The sequence below is a fragment of the Pinus tabuliformis genome, chromosome 5_2 (genome assembly GCF_031772625.1).
Source record: "Pinus tabuliformis cultivar Carrire ecotype Pingquan chromosome 5_2, CPIR1, whole genome shotgun sequence".
In the NCBI taxonomy this organism is placed as follows: Eukaryota; Viridiplantae; Streptophyta; class Pinopsida; order Pinales; family Pinaceae; genus Pinus; species Pinus tabuliformis.
The window spans coordinates 424,297,169-424,319,371 of NC_142306.1; positions in this window are offsets into that span (position 1 = coordinate 424,297,169).

The window sequence follows — 22,203 nt, forward strand, 5'->3', positions numbered from 1 at the left end:
TCCAAGAGACCTTGGGATGTGGAACCCAACGGTCACATAATGTACTATAAATGTATATCTATTGTTAATAAAAATTGTACTCTCATGATTTATCTTTCATATTGTTCTTGCTACCCATGTGTGTTTAACATGGTATCAGAGCAGGCGTATTCCTGCCCTACATAATTAATTTGAGCCATTTGTTTTATAGCCTTTCTGTGCAGTTTATTTCTGACATGAAATTCATGAATATTTCTTCAGCTCAATTTTAGCTGCAACCTGATTATACTGTTGCTGGTGTCTGCTCTCTATATAGAAGCGCCTCCATACTCCTGACACTGCCTGCGCTGCTCCTGACATGGTAGCTACCCCACTGCCATACTGCCCATACGGCTCCTATCCAGCGCTGTCCATTCTGTCTGACTGTCCATAAACGTTTCAAAAAAAAAAGGGGGGTTGCATTGACATAAAATAAGCACTGTCTGTGCGTTAAAGCTTTTGAAATGGCATATTTTTTCCTTGTCTCCTGTAAAGAGGGCGTTTCTGCAGCTTCCCATCTGATTTCACCTGCCGCCTCCATTGCATGAATTTCTTCTTCTGGTGGAGCTACAATATCTGCCCATTCTTTTCCAGTCATCGAATATGATTAATTCATTCTCATTCTGTGCATTGTAACGCCTAGTCTCTGCACTATTTGTAGTCTTGAAATAGAAAAATACCCTGCCTAGTTAACACTTCACATAACGCTCCTCGTCATGTGCATTGAATGCCATTTCCTCTGCCATTATTCTCTATCCAACGCTGCTGCCGTGAGCATGGAGACCAAGGTGAGCGTGGAATAGGTTGAAAATTGTGGAAGAGCGCCTTCTTTCTTCACTAGTTCCAAGACTAGGAGCGAGGTGGCATGATTATACTTCTGTGGAGGCCAAGTTCTATACATTATTTTGTTGGGACGGAAACATTGTTCACAGAACCGAGTTTCATTGTTTCTTGAGCTGCGTATTGGTGACAGACATGAGTGAAATAGTCGTGGGGCCTGCCTAATGTCATAATAAAGCCGTGTAGAAATCTTCTGGGGCTGCGAATGAAATCTGGGCGGAGTATATATATTATACACAGTGGAGCTCAACCACACTCAAGGTAGGGTCGTGTTGCTGACTGTTGAGTGTGCCAAGAAGTTTTGTCTTCTTTTGAACATAAACACCTTCCAGAACAATCTATGCGTATTGTAGAAAGGACGTGTATGTTTGGAGTGGTCCAATTCATTTTTGTTGGGGGTGACAAAGGGATCTATCAGCAATGTCCCAAGTAATTGGAGCAAAGGGTTGGAGGCGTTGTACAGACGGGGATCACGAATAGTAGTTGCTGGGCTATAAATTGATTTGAGGGCGAGCATTGAACTGTGGTACAAGTCGGAAGAGCTTCGTAATCTTTTTCACTTGTTGAGGGTTAAATTCAAACATGTTCCGCCATGCTACGTTGTGCCATTGGTGAGCGAACAGCCGAGCTTGCGTGATTCACTAATACGGTGAAGCTTTAATTGAATTGGCAGGAGGAGACTATGTTTTGTAAATGTGAATTAAAGGATAGTTTCTTAAATGTGTCTATATCGAGAGGCATTATTATAAGTAAAAACAATGTCTGGAAGCCTTTAATTGATGTTATAGGAAAATATTTGAAGTTTTATTGATTCGGTTATTCATGGCCTGAGAGGTGTTATTATGGCTACTTTCCTTCATAATCATCATTGTGCTACTCGGATTCGTGGTATACCAACTGAAGGTATGCTTAGGGTACTGAAGGTAAGTTATTCTCTACTTATGCGATGATCGTGAGCTCATTCTTCTTGCCGCTGGTGCATTTGAAGGGACAACAACAGAAAATCATGTCCTCTCCTACCATTATTTTCTTTTGTGATGACCGTGAGCACTGAAGAGACACTGGAATGCAGAATCTCCCTTGCGCTAACTCACATTGTTTCCGTAACTTCATTTGCTGAGACTGTGTGCCAATTCTAGGATTAAATTTGCGTTGTATTGCTAGTATACAAAGGATGTGTCTATAAATCAAAGATTTTGTGCTGTCATTAATTCTGCAGGCTGCTGAAGCAACTCAGAGTCAAAATCGTCTGACAGTGTTACTAAGGGCAAGAGGAATGCAACTTTTGGTTGGGTCAATTTGTTACTGTGCTTCAAGAGATGCACTCACCGAAATTTTTTTGACAGATAATATTTCCTCACTTCTTGAACAAGTATCAATCAGAGTTTAATTTTCTGGGATGTATTTAGGTATTCCTTGCTATCAGCAGAGTTAGCTGCTCGATCATCAAAGTCGGATGCAATTGCAAGAGGCTGATGTGTTAAGGAAGGCCACAAGCTTGGCAATTGTAAGAAAAACTCAGAACTATTTTGGAACTTTTCCAAGAGGAATTTCACAGTAGGCCAAGGAGCCACTGATCATCTGTTCCAGAATTAATAGTAGACTTATCATTTCAAAGGGGTCGAGTAGCACTTGTTAGCGGTGCCAACTCTAGACAAAGAGGAGCCTATTTCAAGAGGTTGAGTTGGTTGTAGCTTATCCAAAGAGGAAAAGTTGGTTTCAAAGCATCTTCAAATCAAGTTCTATCAGTTTGTGTTCGATTTGTCCTTTGTGGATAGATTTTATCACTGTCAAAGAGTCAAATCTCCTTAATAATTGGTTGCATATACATCTGAAGCAGGGGCGAGTATTCTCTAATCTCCTGGAGGTTTTCCTGAAACTGTGCATAGTTGGAAGGCTTTTGAAAGGTCATGGTAAAATTCTATGGTATATATGACCAGCACTATACAGTTTGCTAAGTATTTGGACATGTAAGGAGGTCTATCACTGCTGTTTTAGCATGCTAGAGATTCATTCCAATGCCCATGACATGGTGTTATAATTATTGAAGTTTTGATAGCCATCATTTTGTTGAGATTGCAACAAGATGATGGAGCTTAGTGAAAAGAGTCGCCTTCACTAAGTGGGCCCACAGGCTATTTTTGGCGCAAGTCTATTTTTAGACTATGTCTATTTTTAGACATATGGATCATGTCTATGTTTATGGATGATTGATGAAGTTGGGAAAAATAGATGGACTTCTATTTTTGATGAAAGTGTGAGTGATCACAGTGTGAGTGATCAAGTCTATTTTTAGACTGGCTGTCAAAAATAGAAAAGTCAAATATTATTATCTCACAATAATATTTGGACTATAAACTTAATCTTATTCTCTTGGAGCACTTCAGTTTGAGCTACGGAAGTGGCACATGCAGCTGTCAGAAGGAAATTCGTTTTTCTTATGAGTCAGTTGAGTTGTTGCATGCATGACTTCAGTTAGAACTCAAGTGAGTTGAGTTTAGTGGACTGGAGGTACAGTTGATGGAGTTGTGTTCAGTTTAACTTAGTTAAACTGGTTGTAGTTAGTCTAACTGCAGATAGACTAATGATGAGTTGATAAACTAATTATTAACTCATAATACAACTAAAGAATACATCAGTTAATTCAGTTGCATGTCGGTGCATGTTCAGTTCAACAGGGACAGGTGGTAGAGAATCAGATTGCTATCAGTTGTGACTATAGTTGTGCACCAGATCTTGCACAATCAAAGGATTGAGTATGCCAATGAGTTTGCTCACGTATTTGGCCCGCATTTTAGCCTTTGCTCACGTCCACAAAGAGTGAGTGACTATTTTGCAGGTGAAAATCGAGTTTGGGAAGCTATTCTCATCAGTTCTTGAGCAGGTATTGAGCAGTGGAGGCAGGCAAGCAGTGGAAGAGATTTGGAGATCAGATCTGAGCTGTATTGTGTGTAACAGAGGTGGAGATACTTGTGAGAAGTATTATGCTGTGTAATGTTACATGACTCAATCATTAATATACAGATAGTGTGGGGTTTTTAGCGAGATGCTTTCCCCGTGATACATACTGTGTTAATGTGTGAATGCTCTTGATGTTTTATTGTTATTGATGCTGCTATATTCTTGATCAACGTAGAGGAGCTTATGTATTGTGTATGTTTTCCCCATTAGTACATGATCAGGATAATCTCCATTGAATATGTGTTAAATTATTCAAAATTTCTACATGGTATCAGAGCGAGCTAAATAATTGTAGAAAAAGTTTCTACATGGTATCAGAGCGAGCTAGATAATTGTAGAAAAAGTTTCTACATGGTATCAAAGCTGTTGATCATCAGATCTACTATTCAGGAAGTGTTTACATTCTATTTCTATAGGCAGAGCCTGTAATCGGGCCAGGTAGCCTCCAGATTCATCCTTCCTTTGGAAGGTGAAATATCCGGTAAAAGCCCATACAGTCAATCTCTGTACGAGAAATATTTTGTTCTCACGAATTCTAGATCGGAAGCAGTTGAGTTTGGAGCTGGTGGAAATCGAATTTGCAGCAGTATTGTTGAAATGTCTTTCAACAGATTGCAAATGTTATTCCAAAGCAAGAGCGACCTGGCGCTCAAGGATAAACTCAGTAACAATAAAGGTGAGAATGGATCTTCATCAAAGGTATCTGATGAAGAGAATTGTGCTTTGGCTGCCAAAGCAAAGAAGGGGAAGAACAAGAAAGCTTCTCAGTCTGGTGCGAAAGGCAAGAAGCAGGATATGTCCAAGGTGAAGTGTTTTCACTGTCACCAGCACGGACACTATGCCACAAATTGTCCGCAGAAGAAGAAGAACAAGCAAGCTGCTGGATCTGCAGGGGGAGAGGCCTTAGCTTCTCAGTTTGAGCTTGATTTTTCATTGATCGCATGCTTGGTTTCAAGTGTGATGGGATCAGTGTGGTTCTTGGACAGTGGTGGGTCTTTTCACATGACGGGAGATAGAGATTTGTTCTCTGATCTGGAGGACAAAGATCTTGGAGTACACATCGAGATGGGCGATGATGGTAGATACAGTGCGACCGGTATCGGTACCATTTCCTTTGAGAGGGAGTCTGGTAAACCCTTTGTATTGAAGGAAGTCATGCATGTTCCAGGATTGAAGAAGAATCTCATCTCAGTGGCGATGTTAGAAGACAAGGGGTATGATGTTGTTTTCAGCGAGGGAAAGGCCTTCCTGCGCAGCAAGACAACTGGTGAGACCCGGAAGATAGGGGTTCGAGTGAGGAACCTTTATCAGTTGCATGTAGATGGATGCGCAGCAATGGCAGGCAAGGCAGAAGGATTGGTGAGCCGGGATGATGGCGAGTTGTGGCACAGGAGATTGGGTCACCTTCACCATGGAGCCTTGAAGATACTGCAGCAGATCACTACAGGGCTTCCTAAAGGCACACTTGCGCAGTCAGATCAGTGCAAGGGGTGTACTTTGGGGAAGTTTGTGAAAGCCACCTTTCATAAGAAGGATAGTCGCGCCACGACGATCCTTGAGAGAATTCACACAGACGTGTGTGGACCTTTCTCAGTTGCTTCGACAGCAAAACACAGGTATTATGTGATTTTTGTTGATGATTTCTCTCGTAAGTGCTGGATCTTCTTCATGCAGAAGAAGAGCGAGACATATTCAAAGTTCTGTGAATTCAAAGCACTGGTCGAGAAGGAGTCGGGGAAGAAGGTGAAGGCTCTTAGGAGCGATAATGGTGGTGAATACATCTCGGACGAGTTCAAGGATTTCTGCAAGGCAGTAGGGATTCGTAGAGAGCTCATAGCTCCCCATAACCCACAGCAGAACGGGGTAGCTGAGCGGAAGAACAGAACGATTGTGGGTGCTGCACGGGCAATGTTGCATGATCAGGGCCTACCCCTTCACTTGTGGGCAGAAGCATGCAATACAGCAGTTTATGTGCAGAACAGTTGTCCTCATAGGATACTTGGCATGAGTACACCCGAGGAGGCTTATTCTGGTAAGAAGCCTGATCTTTCTCATTTGAGGATTTTTGGTGCTAACGTTTACATGCATGTGACGAAGGATGCCAGAAAGAAGTTGGAGCCGACTGCAGAGGTTGGGATATTTGTGGGGTACACTGATACGCCCCACAACTATCGTGTGTATTTGCCAGACAGTGGTAAAACTGTTGTGCGACGGGATATAAAATTTCAGGAGGAGAAAGCCATGAAGTGTTCGCTTGAGAGGGAGCTACACTTGCATGCAGATGAGGAGCTATTAGTTCCTAAGGATGAGCTTCAGGACGTGGATCAGCCACAGGACGAGGTTCATGGAGTGGAAGAGACCACTCATGCAGCGCCAACCATCAGAGGGCGAAAGCGCTTGACAGAGGCTGAGCGACTGGCTCAAGATGCAGAGAAAGTTGTAGGACCACCTACAGCCCAACGCAGGCAGAGACAGTCACCTGATCGGTACACTGGATACATCGCTCTTATGAGCAAGTGTGTTGTGACTGAGCCATCCTCTTTCGAGGAAGCTGTGGAGGATCCCGCATGGGTAGACGCCATGGTGGAAGAGTATGATTCTATTGTCAGAAACAGTGCATGGGAGATTGTTCCTGGACCGGAAGGGAAATCAGTGGTGGGTTCGAGATGGATCTACAAAGTTAAGCAGGCAGCTGACGGGAGTGTGGAGAAGTACAAGGCAAGATTTGTTGCCCGAGGCTTTTCACAGATTGAGGGGATCGATTATGAGGAGACCTTTGCACCTGTCGCAAGGTATTCTTCCATACGGACGATTCTTGCTCTCTCAGCGCAGATGGGATGGCACATTCATCAGATGGATGTGAAGACTGCGTTCCTCAACGGAGTCATTGAGGAGGAGGTGTACATTGAGCAACCCGAAGGCTTTGAAGTCTTCAGCAGTGAGTCGCATGTGTGCAGGCTCAAGAGAGCGCTGTATGGGTTGAAGCAAGCACCACGTGCTTGGTACACACGGATAGACAGCTATTTCACAGGACTTGGATTCTCCAAGAGCGAGGCGGATCCGAACCTATACCAGATTGTGGTGGAGGGTAAGTTGCTTATCATTGTACTGTATGTTGATGATTTGATTCTAACGGGTGATGAGCTGTTGATACTGTCATGCAAGAAGGATCTTGCTACAGAGTTTGAGATGAAGGATTTGGGCCTCCTTCACTATTTCCTAGGATTGGAAATATGGCAGCGCAGTGGTGGACTGTTTGTTTCTCAGGGAAAGTATGCTCGGGAGATACTGGAGAAGTTCAACATGCATGGCTGCAAGCTTGTTGATACTCCTCTTCCTGGAGGTTGGAGGAAGGAGGATGCCACTTCGGGAGAGGAAGTGGATGCCACTGTTTATCGACAGTTGGTGGGGTCGCTGATGTATTTGGTCAATACACGACCTGATATATGCTATGCAGTTAACCAGCTTTCACAAGCTATGGTTAAGCCTACCAAGCTCTTCTGGAAGGCGGGCAAGCATGTATTGCGCTACTTGAGAGGCACATCGGGATATGGTTTGTGGTACAGACAGGAGGATGAGGTGAAGCTATGTGGCTTCACGGATGCAGATTGGGCAGGGAGCCCAACAGACAGAAAGAGCACATCAGGAGGGGTCTTCAGTATCGGATCGACAGCAGTTTCTTGGTACAGCAGGAAGCAGAGATCTGTGGCACTCAGTTCAGCGGAGGCCGAGTATATGGCAGCAAGTTTGGCTGCATGCGAGGCTATATGGATGAGGAAGATCCTGGTTGGTTTGTTCGGTTCTCATTTGGATCCTACTGTGATTTACTGTGATAACCAGAGTTGCATTAAACTCTCGGCTAATCCTGTATTTCATGATAGATCTAAACATATTGACATCAGGTACCATCATATCAGAGATTGTGTGCAACGGAGGATCATGTTACTTTCGTACATTCCAACGGAGGATCAGGATGCTGATATTCTAACGAAGGCTCTCACCAGGAGCAAATTCGAGTACCACCGAGGCAGGATAGGGGTTGCTGATAATCCATATCTTGTCGAGAGGGAGTGTTGAGATTGCAACAAGATGATGGAGCTTAGTGAAAAGAGTCGCCTTCACTAAGTGGGCCCGCAGGCTATTTTTGGCGCAAGTCTATTTTTAGGCTATGTCTATTTTTAGACATATGGATCATGTCTATGTTTATGGATGATTGATCAAGTTGGGAAAAATAGATGGACTTCTATTTTTGATGAAAGTGTGAGTGATCACAGTGTGAGTGATCAAGTCTATTTTTAGACTGGCTATCAAAAATAGAAAAGTCAAATATTATTATCTCACAATAATATTTGGACTATAAACTTAATCTTATTCTCTTGGAGCACTTCAGTTTGAGCTATGGAAGTGGCACATGCAGCTGTCAGAAGGAAATTCGTTTTTCTTATGATTCAGTTGAGTTGTTGCATGCATGACTTTAGTTAGAACTCAAGTGAGTTGAGTTTAGTGGACTGGAGGTACAGTTGATGGAGTTGTGTTCAGTTTAACTTAGTTAAACTGGTTGTAGTTAGTCTAACTGCAGATAGACTAATGATGAGTTGATAAACTAATTATTAACTCATAATACAACTAAAGAATACATCAGTTAACTCAGTTGCATGTCAGTGCATGTTCAGTTCAACAGGGACAGGTGGTAGAGAATCAGATTGCTATCAGTTGTGACTATAGTTGTGCACCAGATCTTGCACAATCAAAGGATTGAGTATGCCAATGAGTTTGCTCACGTATTTGGCCCGCATTTTATCCTTTGCTCACGTCCACAAAGAGTGAGTGAATATTTTGCAGGTGAAAATCGAGTTTGGGAAGCTATTCTCATCAGTTCTTGAGCAGGTATTGAGCAGTGGAGGCAAGCAAGCAGTGGAAGAGATTTGGAGATCAGATCTGAGCTGTATTGTGTGTAACAGAGGTGGAGATACTTGTGAGAAGTATTATGCTGTGTAATGTTACATGACTCAATCATTAATATACAGATAGTGTGGGGTTTTTAGCGAGATACTTTCCCCGTGATACATACTGTGTTAATGTGTGAATGCTCTTGATGTTTTATTGTTATTGATGCTGCTATATTCTTGATCAACGTAGAGGAGCTTATGTATTGTGTATGTTTTCCGCATTAGTACATGATCAGGATAATCTCCATTGAATATGTGTTAAATTATTCAAAATTTCTACATGGTATCAGAGCGAGCTAAATAATTGTAGAAAAAGTTTCTACATGGTATCAGAGCGAGCTAGATAATTGTAGAAAAAGTTTCTACACATTTCTGATTTGAAAGTGAAGGAGTACTTGAAGGATCCAAGCAAGTTTGCAGTTGTTGCTGCACCAATTGTGGCATTGTATTTAAAACCCATTATAGTTTCTGTCTACATATATATGCATTGATTCCCTGATTCATTTGCTGCACATTTATACAAGATATTGTTGTGTACTGTGAGTGGATATTACTTTTCTACATTAAGTAATAATTGTGATCAGTTTTTAAGGTATAAATCTGACATTGAAGAAAAATGGCCAGAATCAGTGAAGTATTAGAGTTCATGAAAACTCTTATACAATCTACTGTTGATGACAATTTACTAATCAGCATAGGATCTCTCTTAGAAATTCAAACATGTCTACAAAATGCACAGGAAAAGATTGATTTTTTGCAGCTTGAATCTCAGCTACAACAAGAAGAATTAAAGCAGTGGAGTCATCATTCTGAATCAGTTTTTGTTCAGAACATTGAGACAACCGCCCATCAGCAGCAAGTCAATAATGTTACCGTTCATTCAAATAAAGCAGCAGTTGTACATGCAGATGCAGAAACTCTGTATGCACTTCCCAAGCCCATCATCACACCTTGGGAACAGCTTATCCACAACAAGCACAGAATTGGTCTTGGATATGACAAGGACTTGTCCTTTCATATTCCAGACTACTCAAAGCCCATTCAGTTTCAGAGTGTTGGATTCATTCATGATAGTTCAGCTGCTCCTCATGACAGTTCATATCGAGCTATTCTAGATTCTTCCCCTCTTCCACAACAACAACAACAACAACAGATCGTGAAATGCCAACACTGTGATCGAGTTTTCCATTTGAAAGATCATTGTTTTGATCTTCATCCACGTAAGCACTGTCATAAAACTAGTCATTCTTCACAGAGATGCTTCAGAAATAAACGTCCTGCAAGAAAAAAGATTCATCTTGGATGGATCGCTTCTTGGAAATGGGCATCAACAGCCAAGAAGATATTCCAAACACATGTCAGAACTTGTTCCAAAGTATTGAACAGTCTTGCAGTTGGGTTTTCTCCATATTTTCACCTTGTATCTGACAGGGGGGGAAATGATGGTCATCTACAAGCTTCAAAGCCACATCAAGTGAGCCTGAGCCACAACCTGCCACACCAGTTTCAGAGTTGTAGCCAGAAACAAAGATGCCCGTGAACATGCCTTCAATTGGAAATCTGGGACACTTCCTCTAGCAGAAGACTTCAGCTTCTTGCCAGTTTTGGAAGAATTCCGGGAACAAAATTGATAACACTTCCCCTAGCAGAAGACTCCAGCTTCTTGCCAGTTTTGGAAGAGTTCCAGGAATTGCATTAAGCATTCCAGAGTTGTTGGTCATCCTTAAACCATCACAGGTTGAGACTTCCCTTTTCAGGTTGAAGTTTTCCCTTTTATGCGGGGTGAGACCTCCCTTTATTGGTTGAAGGTTTCCCTCTTCAAAACAATAGGAGCACTTCCTCTAGCATAAGACTTCAGCTTCTTGCCCATTTTGGAAGAGTTCCGGGAACTGCACTAAGCGTTCCAGTGTTGGTGGTCATCCTTAAACCACCGCCCTTTATACCAACATTTCAGAGAGCACATTCAGCCTAGTGCTGCCATGCTTTTTTGCACATTTTGTATTACAGCTCTCTTCTTGGACTCATACATAACCCTTCAGATTAAGGGGGGAATGTTGGACACCTAATCCTAAATGGGTTAGTGTGGAAGCTGAATAGACTAAGTAGTCCAAGAGACCTTGGGATGTGGAACCCAACGGTCACATAATGTACTATAAATGTATATCTATTGTTAATAAAAATTGTATTCTCATGATTTATCTTGCATATTGTTCTTCCTACCCATGTGTGTTTAACATCTTTAAAAGTGGGGATAAAAGTATATCCTCTAATTATAGGACCATTATGATTAGCCACACTTTAGCCAAGTTGTACAAAATTATTTTGGAAAAAAAGATTAGCCTATGGCTAAAAATCCATGGTAAAAGATGTTGAAAATTGTAGTGAGTGGAAGGTATTCTCTGGTGCATGCCTTAGCTAGGAAGGTCGTGAGTTGTCCCTCTATAACCATGGAGCGAGTTCATGGAGATGGTGAGTTTATTTCCCATTTCCAGGAATATTCACAAGCTCATGTGTAGTGTTAAAGGATCAGTCGTGTGGACCCTTCTTCAAATTAGCTACAGTACGAGTCGTAGTTCGAGTTTAGAAAAGGACGAGGTGGAAATATCATTCATTGATTGAAGTAAGGATGAGTTTTGACTCTTGTTATAATTGGACAGAGAACCAATTCGACTCAGTTAACTTTTGAGTTAGAAACTCAAGTTCTAAATACGAACAAGGCCCAAAATTAACATGGAATGAATCTATAAAGCAAGGACGGATGCACAAGGAAATCATTATTGTTTTGTGCACAAAGTTTTGTGACAAGACAAAGCTCACAAGTTTGTGAGGGAGCCTTGATTGTGGAGAGCACATGAATTGTGTCCTAAGAAATAGAAGGCACAAGTGTGCTAGGATTTATGAGTTGGTTGTGTGTAGAGAAGAGGAGTTGGGTCCTAATAAATAGGAGGCAAGAAGTGCACAAGGATATAGGCATTTTGAATATAAAACAAGAGTTTATCTATGCTCGATAATAGGGGTTGATGTGCACTAAGAAATACGGACCTAGTGCACAACGATTAAGGAGCCTCTAGTGTGCAAAAATAATGCAGAAGTGAGCAGGCTTTGTAGAGCAAGTCAAGGAGGTAGTAGAGGAATAATTGTGTGCTAGAGGGTCATGATCAAGAAGGATCTAGGGCAACTAATATCAATTGTATGAGTTGATATTTGTGTGAAAATCATAACACTTTCTCACATGGTATCAAAGTAGAGATCAGTATAAAAACTAGCACCAAGTTGATCAGTTAGGCTAGAGAACATATCATCCGGGAAGGCTAGTGCTAGATTTTAAAGAGAAGAGAAGAGCAGTTCCTTGGATAACATTATGTTGTTCCTAAAGCTAAGGTTAGATCCTATTTTATAGGGATCCTTAAATTTCTATGCATGGAAGGAGCCAATATATGTGGTGTTGGAAGATAATGGGGTGATAAATTTTGTGAAGTAGGCTTAAGTGCCACCTCAAGATCCCCAATAGTTGGTCCAACATAATAAGAATTACACCAAGGTGAGGAGGATCATTCTTGAGGGGGTCAGAGACCATATTATTCCTCATCTCCATGAGAAGGAGAAAACATAGGAGATGTTTTAAGCCATCTTATATCTATATCAAGGTTCAAGTGATGCCATGAAACTTTCTCTCAAAGATAAGCTAAGAATAATTCAGATAAGCAAAGGATAGACCATAATCACATATCTTTCAAAGTTCACTCAGATACAAGATGGGTTAGGTGGTGTAGGTGAGAAAATAGCAGAAAAAGACATTGTGAGTATTGCATTTCTAGGACTCCATAAGTCTTGGTATAGTTTCCAAGATGCAGTACATGGTAGAGATAATATTCATAGTTGGGAAATTTTATGGAGTGATTTCATTCAAGAAGAGATCAGGAGAGGCATGGGAGATGGTAGAGAAGCTCTAGCAGAGGATGAGGACAACTTTTCCTTGGCAGACAAAGGTAGTAGAGCCAAGGGAAAGAGGGGCCAAGGAGAGGATAAGTCCAACCAGAAGGGAGAGAAGAAGAAGGATATGAGCAAGATCAAGTGCTTCCATGGCCAAGGGTTTGGGCACTACGCCACTAAGTGCACTAATCAGAAGAAAGAGTCCAATAAGGATCATATGGCTACATCATCGGAGGTAGATGCATTTTATTCCCAGTTCGAGAAAAAATTATCATTGATAACTTGTATGGAAAGCTTAGCACACAACAACATATGGTCTATTGATTCAGGAGCATCCTTCCACATGACCAGGAAAAAAAGTACTTTAACCACTTGAATGATAAGTACATGTAGTTTTAGATCAAACTAGGAGATGATGACATGTATATGACTAGAGGAATTGGTACTTTTAGTTTTCATAGGGAGTCAAGTCATCCTCTCCATCTCAAAGATGTCTTCTATGTTTTAGGCCTAAAGCAGTGTCTTTTTTAAGTAGCTAGGCTTGAGGAAAAGGGTTATGATGTCATCTTCAGCAAAGGTAAGGATTACCTCCATCACGTAATGTATGTATGTAAGAAGTAGATAGGTGTGAGGATGAAGAATCGATATAAGTTCCATGTAGAGACAGGCGTAGCCTTGATTAGCAAGGCGGGAAGTGTGTAGAGTAGAGAAGTGGTGGTTGAGGAGAGAAGAGCTCTGAGGGAGTCCTTAGAGTAAGAGAAGGTTAGAGTACTTGAGAAGAAGCTACCTAAGATGGAGCCTCAACTAGTATCTCAGTTTGAGTCTCAGCTAGTTGGAAATTGGCTTGACCAGTAAGATGATGAGGAGCTTAGCCTAGGGCAAGTGGATACACCCACTCAGTCAATGACTCCTTGATCCAGGTGAATCATTAGAAAAGTACCAGTGGCATGGTAAAAGGCTCAAAACTTAAAGTGGTAGAATTTGGATAAAATTAGCATCGAATTGAAGTGCTCGTCATCCTAATTCCAACAGTGCAAACGACACTCAAATCCGGGTTCATCTGAAGAAGTTAGAGCAAGTCAAAGGTTAATTTTGACTTGTCCAAGTGGCAGAGGAGATGACATGGCAAAGGTCCCAGCGAATGGGGAAGCAACAAATGGAAGGCTACCATTGGGTCCCGCATATCACATATCGGGGAAAAATAGAGGTCGCGGTTTAAGAATCGGCCCCCAATAGTGCTGATTTGCGATTTTCAATATCGCATATTAGAGGTGGATGGGTATTAAAGAATCGAGCCTGATGAAGCTCGGTTGCGATGCGATTTATCACATATCACAATCGTTGAAAAAGGTTGGTGTTTGCGAAGTGGTCCGATAGTAATCACCAATTGCGATTTGCGATAAGACTTTCAAACGCAATATTTTTATATGATGCATTTTATATCCCCACAAGGTTCGTTGTTACCACAGTGTATCGGTCGATGTGGCGACGGTTCAAGCATCAATTATGATTTGTGATGGGGACCGTCGGATGCGATATTTAATATGTTGTGTTCTATAAGTCCGGCGGGTATGTGTATTGCAGAGTGCCTGTTGTTTTGGCTTTGGACTATCTGCCGATGGTTGGAAACATTGATAGACATGTTGTCGAGCCTTATGCGCAGTTGAATGGGTTTGCCATGTTTGAACGGGGTTTCACCATTATTGTAAGGTTGTTGATGTGTATCATTCTAGCCCGATCCCGCCTACCTAACTTGGTTTCTTATGTTAAAACTGCCCGAATTTTGAGGGATTGATGCCATGCTATATATATGACTATTTATGTCGAGAAAGGGTAGAGAGGATTGGCTGAATAACTCAAAATCTATTGCACATAACATATCATGACCCTAGCAGCAGGGAGGTTCCGAGAAGGTGCAGAAGGCCCAATTAACCAAATTGGGAGTTTGGATAGGCATTTTTGCACTATTTTTCACCAGGAGTTCAGTGGTATTGTCTGTTTTTGAAGATGGGATCTCCATTCTTTGTCCATCTTCCATATTGGAGGTATGAGGATTGTAATTGAATGTTTGTTGTACTTTTATCTCTTTTTATGCCACTAATTGACAGAATGCCTCCCCACTATTGAGCAGAGCTCAGAGACGTAGTCCAAATTGGGAAAAATCCATAATCAAATCATTGTGTCATGGTTTTTGTGTTCTTCTGATTATTTTCGCATTGTTTATGTGCTTTTAAGTTCCATGGTTAATTAGCTTTGTTATATGTAATTCCGATGCATTTGGAAGCAAAAGATCTTGGATCAAGTTTGGTATCAGAGAAAATCTTTTTAGATGTGAATTGTAGGAGTTTATGCTTACTCGGAACAAGATGCAAAAAGGAGAAGGAACGCTTAAGTACTTTGATCCTGAAGTAGGACTTGCACAATGAGGAAGAAACATGGCCAATGAAGAAGATTATTGGGAAGAAGAACAAAATTTCCGCAAGGTATTCTACAATATGGCCGAGAAAGTGGACAAACTATTTTCAGAGTATGAGAAGGCCCTCCAGCACGAGAAGAAAGATGCAGATGATCGTGGATCGACACATCAAGGAGATGGTGGAGAAGATCCCCCTCCCTCTCCTTATTCAAGTGATAGTTCTCATCACTCCAATCGCGACTCCAGACATACATCTAAGAAACCTTTCCTTCAATTAGATGTAAAGTTTGACTTACATATGTATGTTGGAGAGTGTAATGCAGAAAAGATCAACAATTGGATTAGGCAGATTGAGGTTTGCTGCCAGATCTAACAGATCGAACAATATGAAGGAAAGATCCAGTTGGCATCCCTTCGACTAAGTGGAACCGCTCTCATTTGGTGGGATAATAGACTGCAAGGCAACAAAAAATGGGTAACCTTTTTTCCTCATGGTCAAATTTTTGTTTTTGCATTGAAGAAACAATTTTACCCTCTGGGATATAAACAAAAAGCATTAATGGAATGGAAACACCTAAGGTAAAACAAGGGTCAAAATGTGCAAAACTTCATTGAAGAATTTAGGAAACAAGCATTGAATTTGAGCATTCCATTAGATTCACTAGAGATTGTAACTAAGTATATCGGTACCTTACATAGTTACATATGACATTCATTATTATTATTCGAGCCTACTCATTTCTGTATGTTTTAACCCCGTACAGAAATTACCTGCATACGAATTCTAAAACACATAAAATAAAAAATGCGAGAGCATGACACATAAAACACATATACACAGAGATTTTCCCCTTGATTCCAAAACCGGGACTACCAGCTTGATTTTTCATTATGTTCCTTTCAGTGTTATAATACATATTTATACATTCCAAAGCATCCAATACCATGGACCGAAAACCATCGCATCCAATACCATGGAACGAAAACCATCGCGTCCAAAAACATGTACGAAAATCATGCACAAAACCATAGGTGGGTCCGCCCATCCTAACATAGGGTCCAAAACCAAAATTTTCCAAGGCACTGCCCCGAACCCCATAAAGTGGGGTTACGGGTACGCCTCAAACTCCTTGTGATCCCCCCTGCTACACAATTGGCGCAACAAAGGGGGGCTCCGCCCCCCTCTAACCTCCCGGTTAACTATGTGGGCTAGTCGTGGAAAGAATATAACACAACCCAACATTCTCCCACTTCTTGTTTGCTTTCCACAGGGGGCCACAAGAGAGCTTAGTCATTTTTCTGGCCCTGAAATGCCCATTGTCTCTCTACACCAAGAGAACTTCTCAGAGCTCATAGATTTTGTCAATGCATCTGCAGTATTCTTCAAAGTGTTCACCTTTACCAGCAACACCTTTTTGTCTTCTATCATATCCCTCACAAAGTGATACTGAACATCAATGTGCTTTGTCTTTAAATGATATATGGGGTTCTTTGCCAAGAAAATTGCACTTTGGCTGTCACAGTCTATCCTTATAGCTCCCTGTACTAACCCTATACTTGAACACAATCTCTGCAACCAAACTGCTTCCTTGCTTGCATGAGTGGCTGCCATGTATTCTGCATTTGTAGTTGATAGTGCCACTACAGATTGTTTCTTACTCATCCAACTGACTGCACCTACAAATAGGTTAAACACATATCCACTTGTAGATCTTATTTGATCCAGATCTCCAGCCCAGTCTGCATCAACAAAGCCATGAATATCCAACATTCTGTCCAATCCTGATCTTCCTTGGTAGCACAAACCATAATCACTAGTGCCACGCAAATACCTGAAAACCTGCTTCACTGCTATCTAGTGCTCCTTCCCTGGTTTTGACATAAACCTGCTCAATACTCCCACTGCATGTGTAATGTCTGGTCTAGTACATACCGTTGCATAAATTAGGCTACTGACTGCACTTACATATGGAACACGAGACATGTCCTCTTCCTCTTCTTGTGTCTTGGGACACTGTTCAGTAGATAACCTCACACCTACAGTAATAGGAACCTTCACCAGTTTACTATCCTGCATATTAAACCTCTGCAATATTGTCTTGACATACTTCCTCTGGTTTAACCAGAGCTTCCTCTTTGCCCGATCTCTTTTAATTTCCATGCCCGAAATATGGTTTGCAACACCAATATCTTTCATGTCGAATTTGGAGGACAATTGGGTCTTCAAATCCTGGATAATTTCTTTGTCATTTCCAACTAGCAACATATCATCCACATACAAGACAAGATAAATAGCATCGTCACCAATTAATTTAAAATACACACAGTGATCTGTTTTGCTTCTGGTGAAGCCAAGTCCCCGTATAAATGTATCAAATTTCTGATACCACATCCTTGGTGACTATTTTAACCCATACAGAGACTTCTTTAACTTGCATACCAGTTCTTTCTTACCCTTCACCACAAATCCTTCAGGTTGCTTCATGTATATTTCCTCTTCTAGATCCCTGTGAAGAAAGGATGTCTTCACATCCATCTGTTCTACCTCAAAATCAAAAGTAGCAGCAACAAATAAAATTAATCTAATAGAAGTTACCTTGGCAACAAGAGAAAAAATATCACCAAAATCAATTCCCGGCACCTGGGAATAACCTTTTGCTACCAACTGAGCTTTGTATTTCTCCACCTTTCCTTCTGCATTTGTCTTCTTCTTGAACACCCATTTGCTGCCAATGGGTTTCCTTCCAGCCGGCAACTCCACCAGATCCCAAGCCTCATTTTTGTGCAAAGATGCCATTTCATCAACCATGGCCTCTTTCCAGAGTTTGCCATCCTCTGAATCTACTGCTTCCTTCATAGTTCTGGGATCATCGTCAGTAATAGATAAAGCAAAATTTGAACAAAAAGTAGATGGACTATACCTTTCTGGCTGCCTTCTTTCTTGAATTGATCTTCTCACACCCAGAGTTTGTGGCTCTTCATCTTCTGATTCCTCTTTTGCTGTAGAGTCTGATTCTTCCTCCTTAAGCTCAAACTCTATCTTCTTAGGTTCCTTTGGTTGGACTTCATGTTTAATAACATCTTTTACGTCTCTGAACACCACATCTCGGTTGTACACAACCTTCCTTTTGACTGGGTTCCAAAGCTTATAACCCTTTAAACCACCCTTATACCCAATAAGGATGCACTTTTCAGATTTACTATCCAACTTGGTTCATTTCTCCTTTGGAACATGTACATATGCATCACATCCAAATACCCTCAGATGTGAAAGAGAGGGTTTCTTACCAGTCCATACCTCTTGTGGAGTCTTATCCTCCAACGATGATGAAGGTGACCTGCTGACTAGGTAACATGAAGTATCCACCGCCTCTGCCTAGAATTCTTGTCCTAACCTCGCACCATTGAGCATGCTTCTTGCCCTTTCCATCAATGTCTTATTCATTATTTCTGCAACTCCATTTTGCTGAAGTGTATATGGAGTAGTCTTATGTCATGCTATACCACACTTCTTACAGAATTCCTCAAATTCCTTGCTGCAAAACTCTCCACCATTATCTGTCCTCAGCACCTTTATCTTCTTCTCTGTCTGATTTTCCACGAGAGCCTTAAATTCTTTAAACTTATCAAAGGCTTCATATTTCTTCTTAAGGAAATATATCCATGTATTCCTTGAGAATTCATCTATAAATGATACATAGTACATAGACTTACGCAGTGATGGAACCTTCACAGGTCCAAACACATCACTGTGCACAAGTTCTAATATCTGTTTCGCCCTCTTACTACCAGAGGGGAAACTCACCCGATTCTGCTTCCCATATACACAATTTTCATAGAAATCAAAATCCAGAGAGCTATTACTCATACCTTCTACCATACCTTTACCATGAAGTATTCGAAGGCCCTTCTCTCCAATATGTCCAAGCCTTTGATGCCACAACATGGTCTTCTCTCCAGAGACCACTAGATTTTCTGCTCCACTTTCAGGAACCACAAAATTGTTGCACCCATCAATAACAGTGCTACCTTGCAGCTTGTACAGAGTTCCAATTCGAACTCCCCGCATCAATACCAGTGCTCCCCGAACCATTTTGCAGGTATCCTTCTCGAACACTGTTTTTACACCTGCATCATCCAGCTTGCTTACAGAAATCAGATTTCTAGCCAATGCAGGAATATGCAAAACACCCGGAAGTGTTCTAACCCTTCCACCTTGCAACTTCAACTTTACTTTTCCGCGATCAATGGTTCTAGCCTTCCTATCATCCCCTAAGAAGACATCACCACCATCATATTTCTCATACTCGCAGAACCACTCTCTATGGGGAGTGAAGTGAAAGGATGCACCTGAGTCAATCAACCATGCGTCATGATCTGCATGTGTACTTGAAGAAGCCAAGTACACATCCCACCTTCATCTGAGGTGGTTTTCGCCTATGTAGAAGGAGCATCATCAGATCCCTTTCCTTTATCAAGAGCTTTAGATTTACAGTCCCTTTTGTAGTGCCCTTCCTTTCCGCATTTCCAGCACACCACCTTTACAAGTTTTCCTAGAGATTTAGATCTCCCACTCGATGACTTATTTTTGTTTTTGTTCTGGGATCGTCCTTGTACAGAAAAGGCATCACCATTATGGCTCTCCATATTTTTATATCTCATCTCCTCCATCAGCAAGGATGAGACTATTTCATCAAACTACAAGGCAGTTGCATTACTACCTATTGCAATAACTAGACTATCCCACGAATCTAGTAGAGAACACAACAACCTGATGCACTTATCTTCATTTGAAGTTTTAATATCAACAAATGATAACTGACTTACCACGGTATTAAATGCATTCATATGCTCTGTCACCGAGTCTCCATCTTTCATCCTTAGGTTATACAGCTTTTTTCGCAGGAACAGTTTATTCACCAGAGACTTAGATTGGTACAAAGTCCCTAACTTGTCCCACAAAGCCTTCGTCATAGGTTCCCCTGATACATTCAACAATACTGAATCTGAGACACACAATCATATTGTGCTCTTTGCCTTCCGATCCAACTTCTTCCATTCTTCATCGGACACTCCCGTTGGTTTACTACCGGATCTACCACGATCCATTAATTTTTATCCACCAACAGATCCTCCCTCTTGAGTTTCCACAACTCAAAACTTCGACCATTAGATTTCTTGATCTCTATCTTTCAACTGCTTGCCATCTTCTTTCACCACCAGAATCGATTTCGCAGATCTCCCACTGAACAGGGTCTACCACAGGCCTGCGCGAAACCCCTCAGCAAAAAAGGCATCCCCTTGAAGCCAAAACTTCTCTGATACCAAATGTAGGTTTTACCTCGTACAGAAATTACCTGCATACGAATTCCAAAACACATAAAATAAACAATGTGAGAGCATAACACATAAAACACATATACATAGAGATTTTCCCCTGGATCCCAAAATCGGGACTACCAGCTTGATTTTTCATTATGTTCCTTTCAATGTTATAATACATATTTATACATGCCGAGGCATCCAATACCATGGACCGAAAACCATCGTGTTGAATACCATGGACTGAAAACCATCGCATCCAAAAAAATGTGGGAAAATCATGGACAAAACCATAGGTGGGTCCGCCCATCCTAACATAGGGTCCAAAACCAAAATTTTCTGGGGTGCTGCCCGGGACCCCATAAAGTGGGGTTACGGGTACGCCTCAAAGCCCTTGTGACCCCCCGCTCCCCCACTACAAAATTGGCACAATGAAGGGGGGCTCCGCACCCCCTCTAATCCCCCGGTTAACTATGTGGGCTAGTCATGGAAAGAATATAACACAACCCATCAATTTCGCTAAGGCCAATGTGAAGGCCATGCAAATTGAGAGCAAGGGGACACATGAACAAAATGACCACCCAAAAAGAGTTGCAACAACCAAGAGAAGAGGAGAAAAGCCCTCTTGTACACATTGTGAGAAAGAGGGACACGATGAAGAGAATTGTTGGAAACTGCACCCTGAGCTGAGGCCTAGGAGGAATGACAGAAGGGAGAGGCAGAAGACAATTGCCACCCTGCAACAGGATCACAAGTCTGAATCAGAGGAAGACGAGAAGGTCACAACTATGGGATTTACCTGAGGTAGAATAATTGAACCGGGGTCAGATTCTGGTGACAAAAGGAAGATCACAGCCCTTGGGATTGCAGCGGATGGACCCGTCGATTTGTGTTCCAATTCGGGTGACAAGGCAAAGTTCTCAATAGATATTGTACCAAAGGTGAAAGGGACACCAAATTTGGCATGGCTCCAGGAACTTGAGGAGATCAACCAAATCATTCAAGTAGGGAATACTGAGCTAAGGAGACTCATACAGGAAGCCAAAAAGGAGAAACAAAGGTTGCTACGCCAGTTGCAAGCCAAGGATGAAGCCTCGGAAAAGCTGCGACATGATCACCTTGAGTTAAAAAGTGGCTCTTAAGATTCATGTACCTTTTTCGATGATGATTTCACTGTTTTTTCAAAACATACTACAGGTATAAGATCCAATTTGTTAAAGAAAATGGGGTATCAAGGGAAGGGCCTCGACATTAATGGCTAGGGCATCGTAAACCCCATCAAAGTGGAGGAATTTTCCAGTCATGCAGGACTCGGGTATGTCAGGAAGGTAGTTGAGGAATGCTCCAAAACAACTAGTGACCTAACGACGACAGATGATGAGGGAACCTCACTACATTCCAATGACATTGAGGGATCCATAAACCCATATCAGAGGCACATCAGGGGAAAGCGCTCCAAGATGATTCAGAAAATTTGGAGGAGAAAGAGCCGTGGTAGTCACTGCAACGAGGTGGGACACCAGGGAGCCACATAAAATATGTTTCATGCCAATAAAGTATCGATAAAGAAGCCAATGGGTGAAAATGATCAACAAACAAATCCACCACATTCATGGCGGTCTTCTTTATTAAGTAAAATATGGTTTTTTTAGATATAGTAGCTTGTTATGGCCACAATTTGTAAATCATGCATTGCAAGTAAATGTAAAAGTGATGATGTGTTTTCCATCACTTCAAAATGCAATGATGATGTTTGTGGCCTTT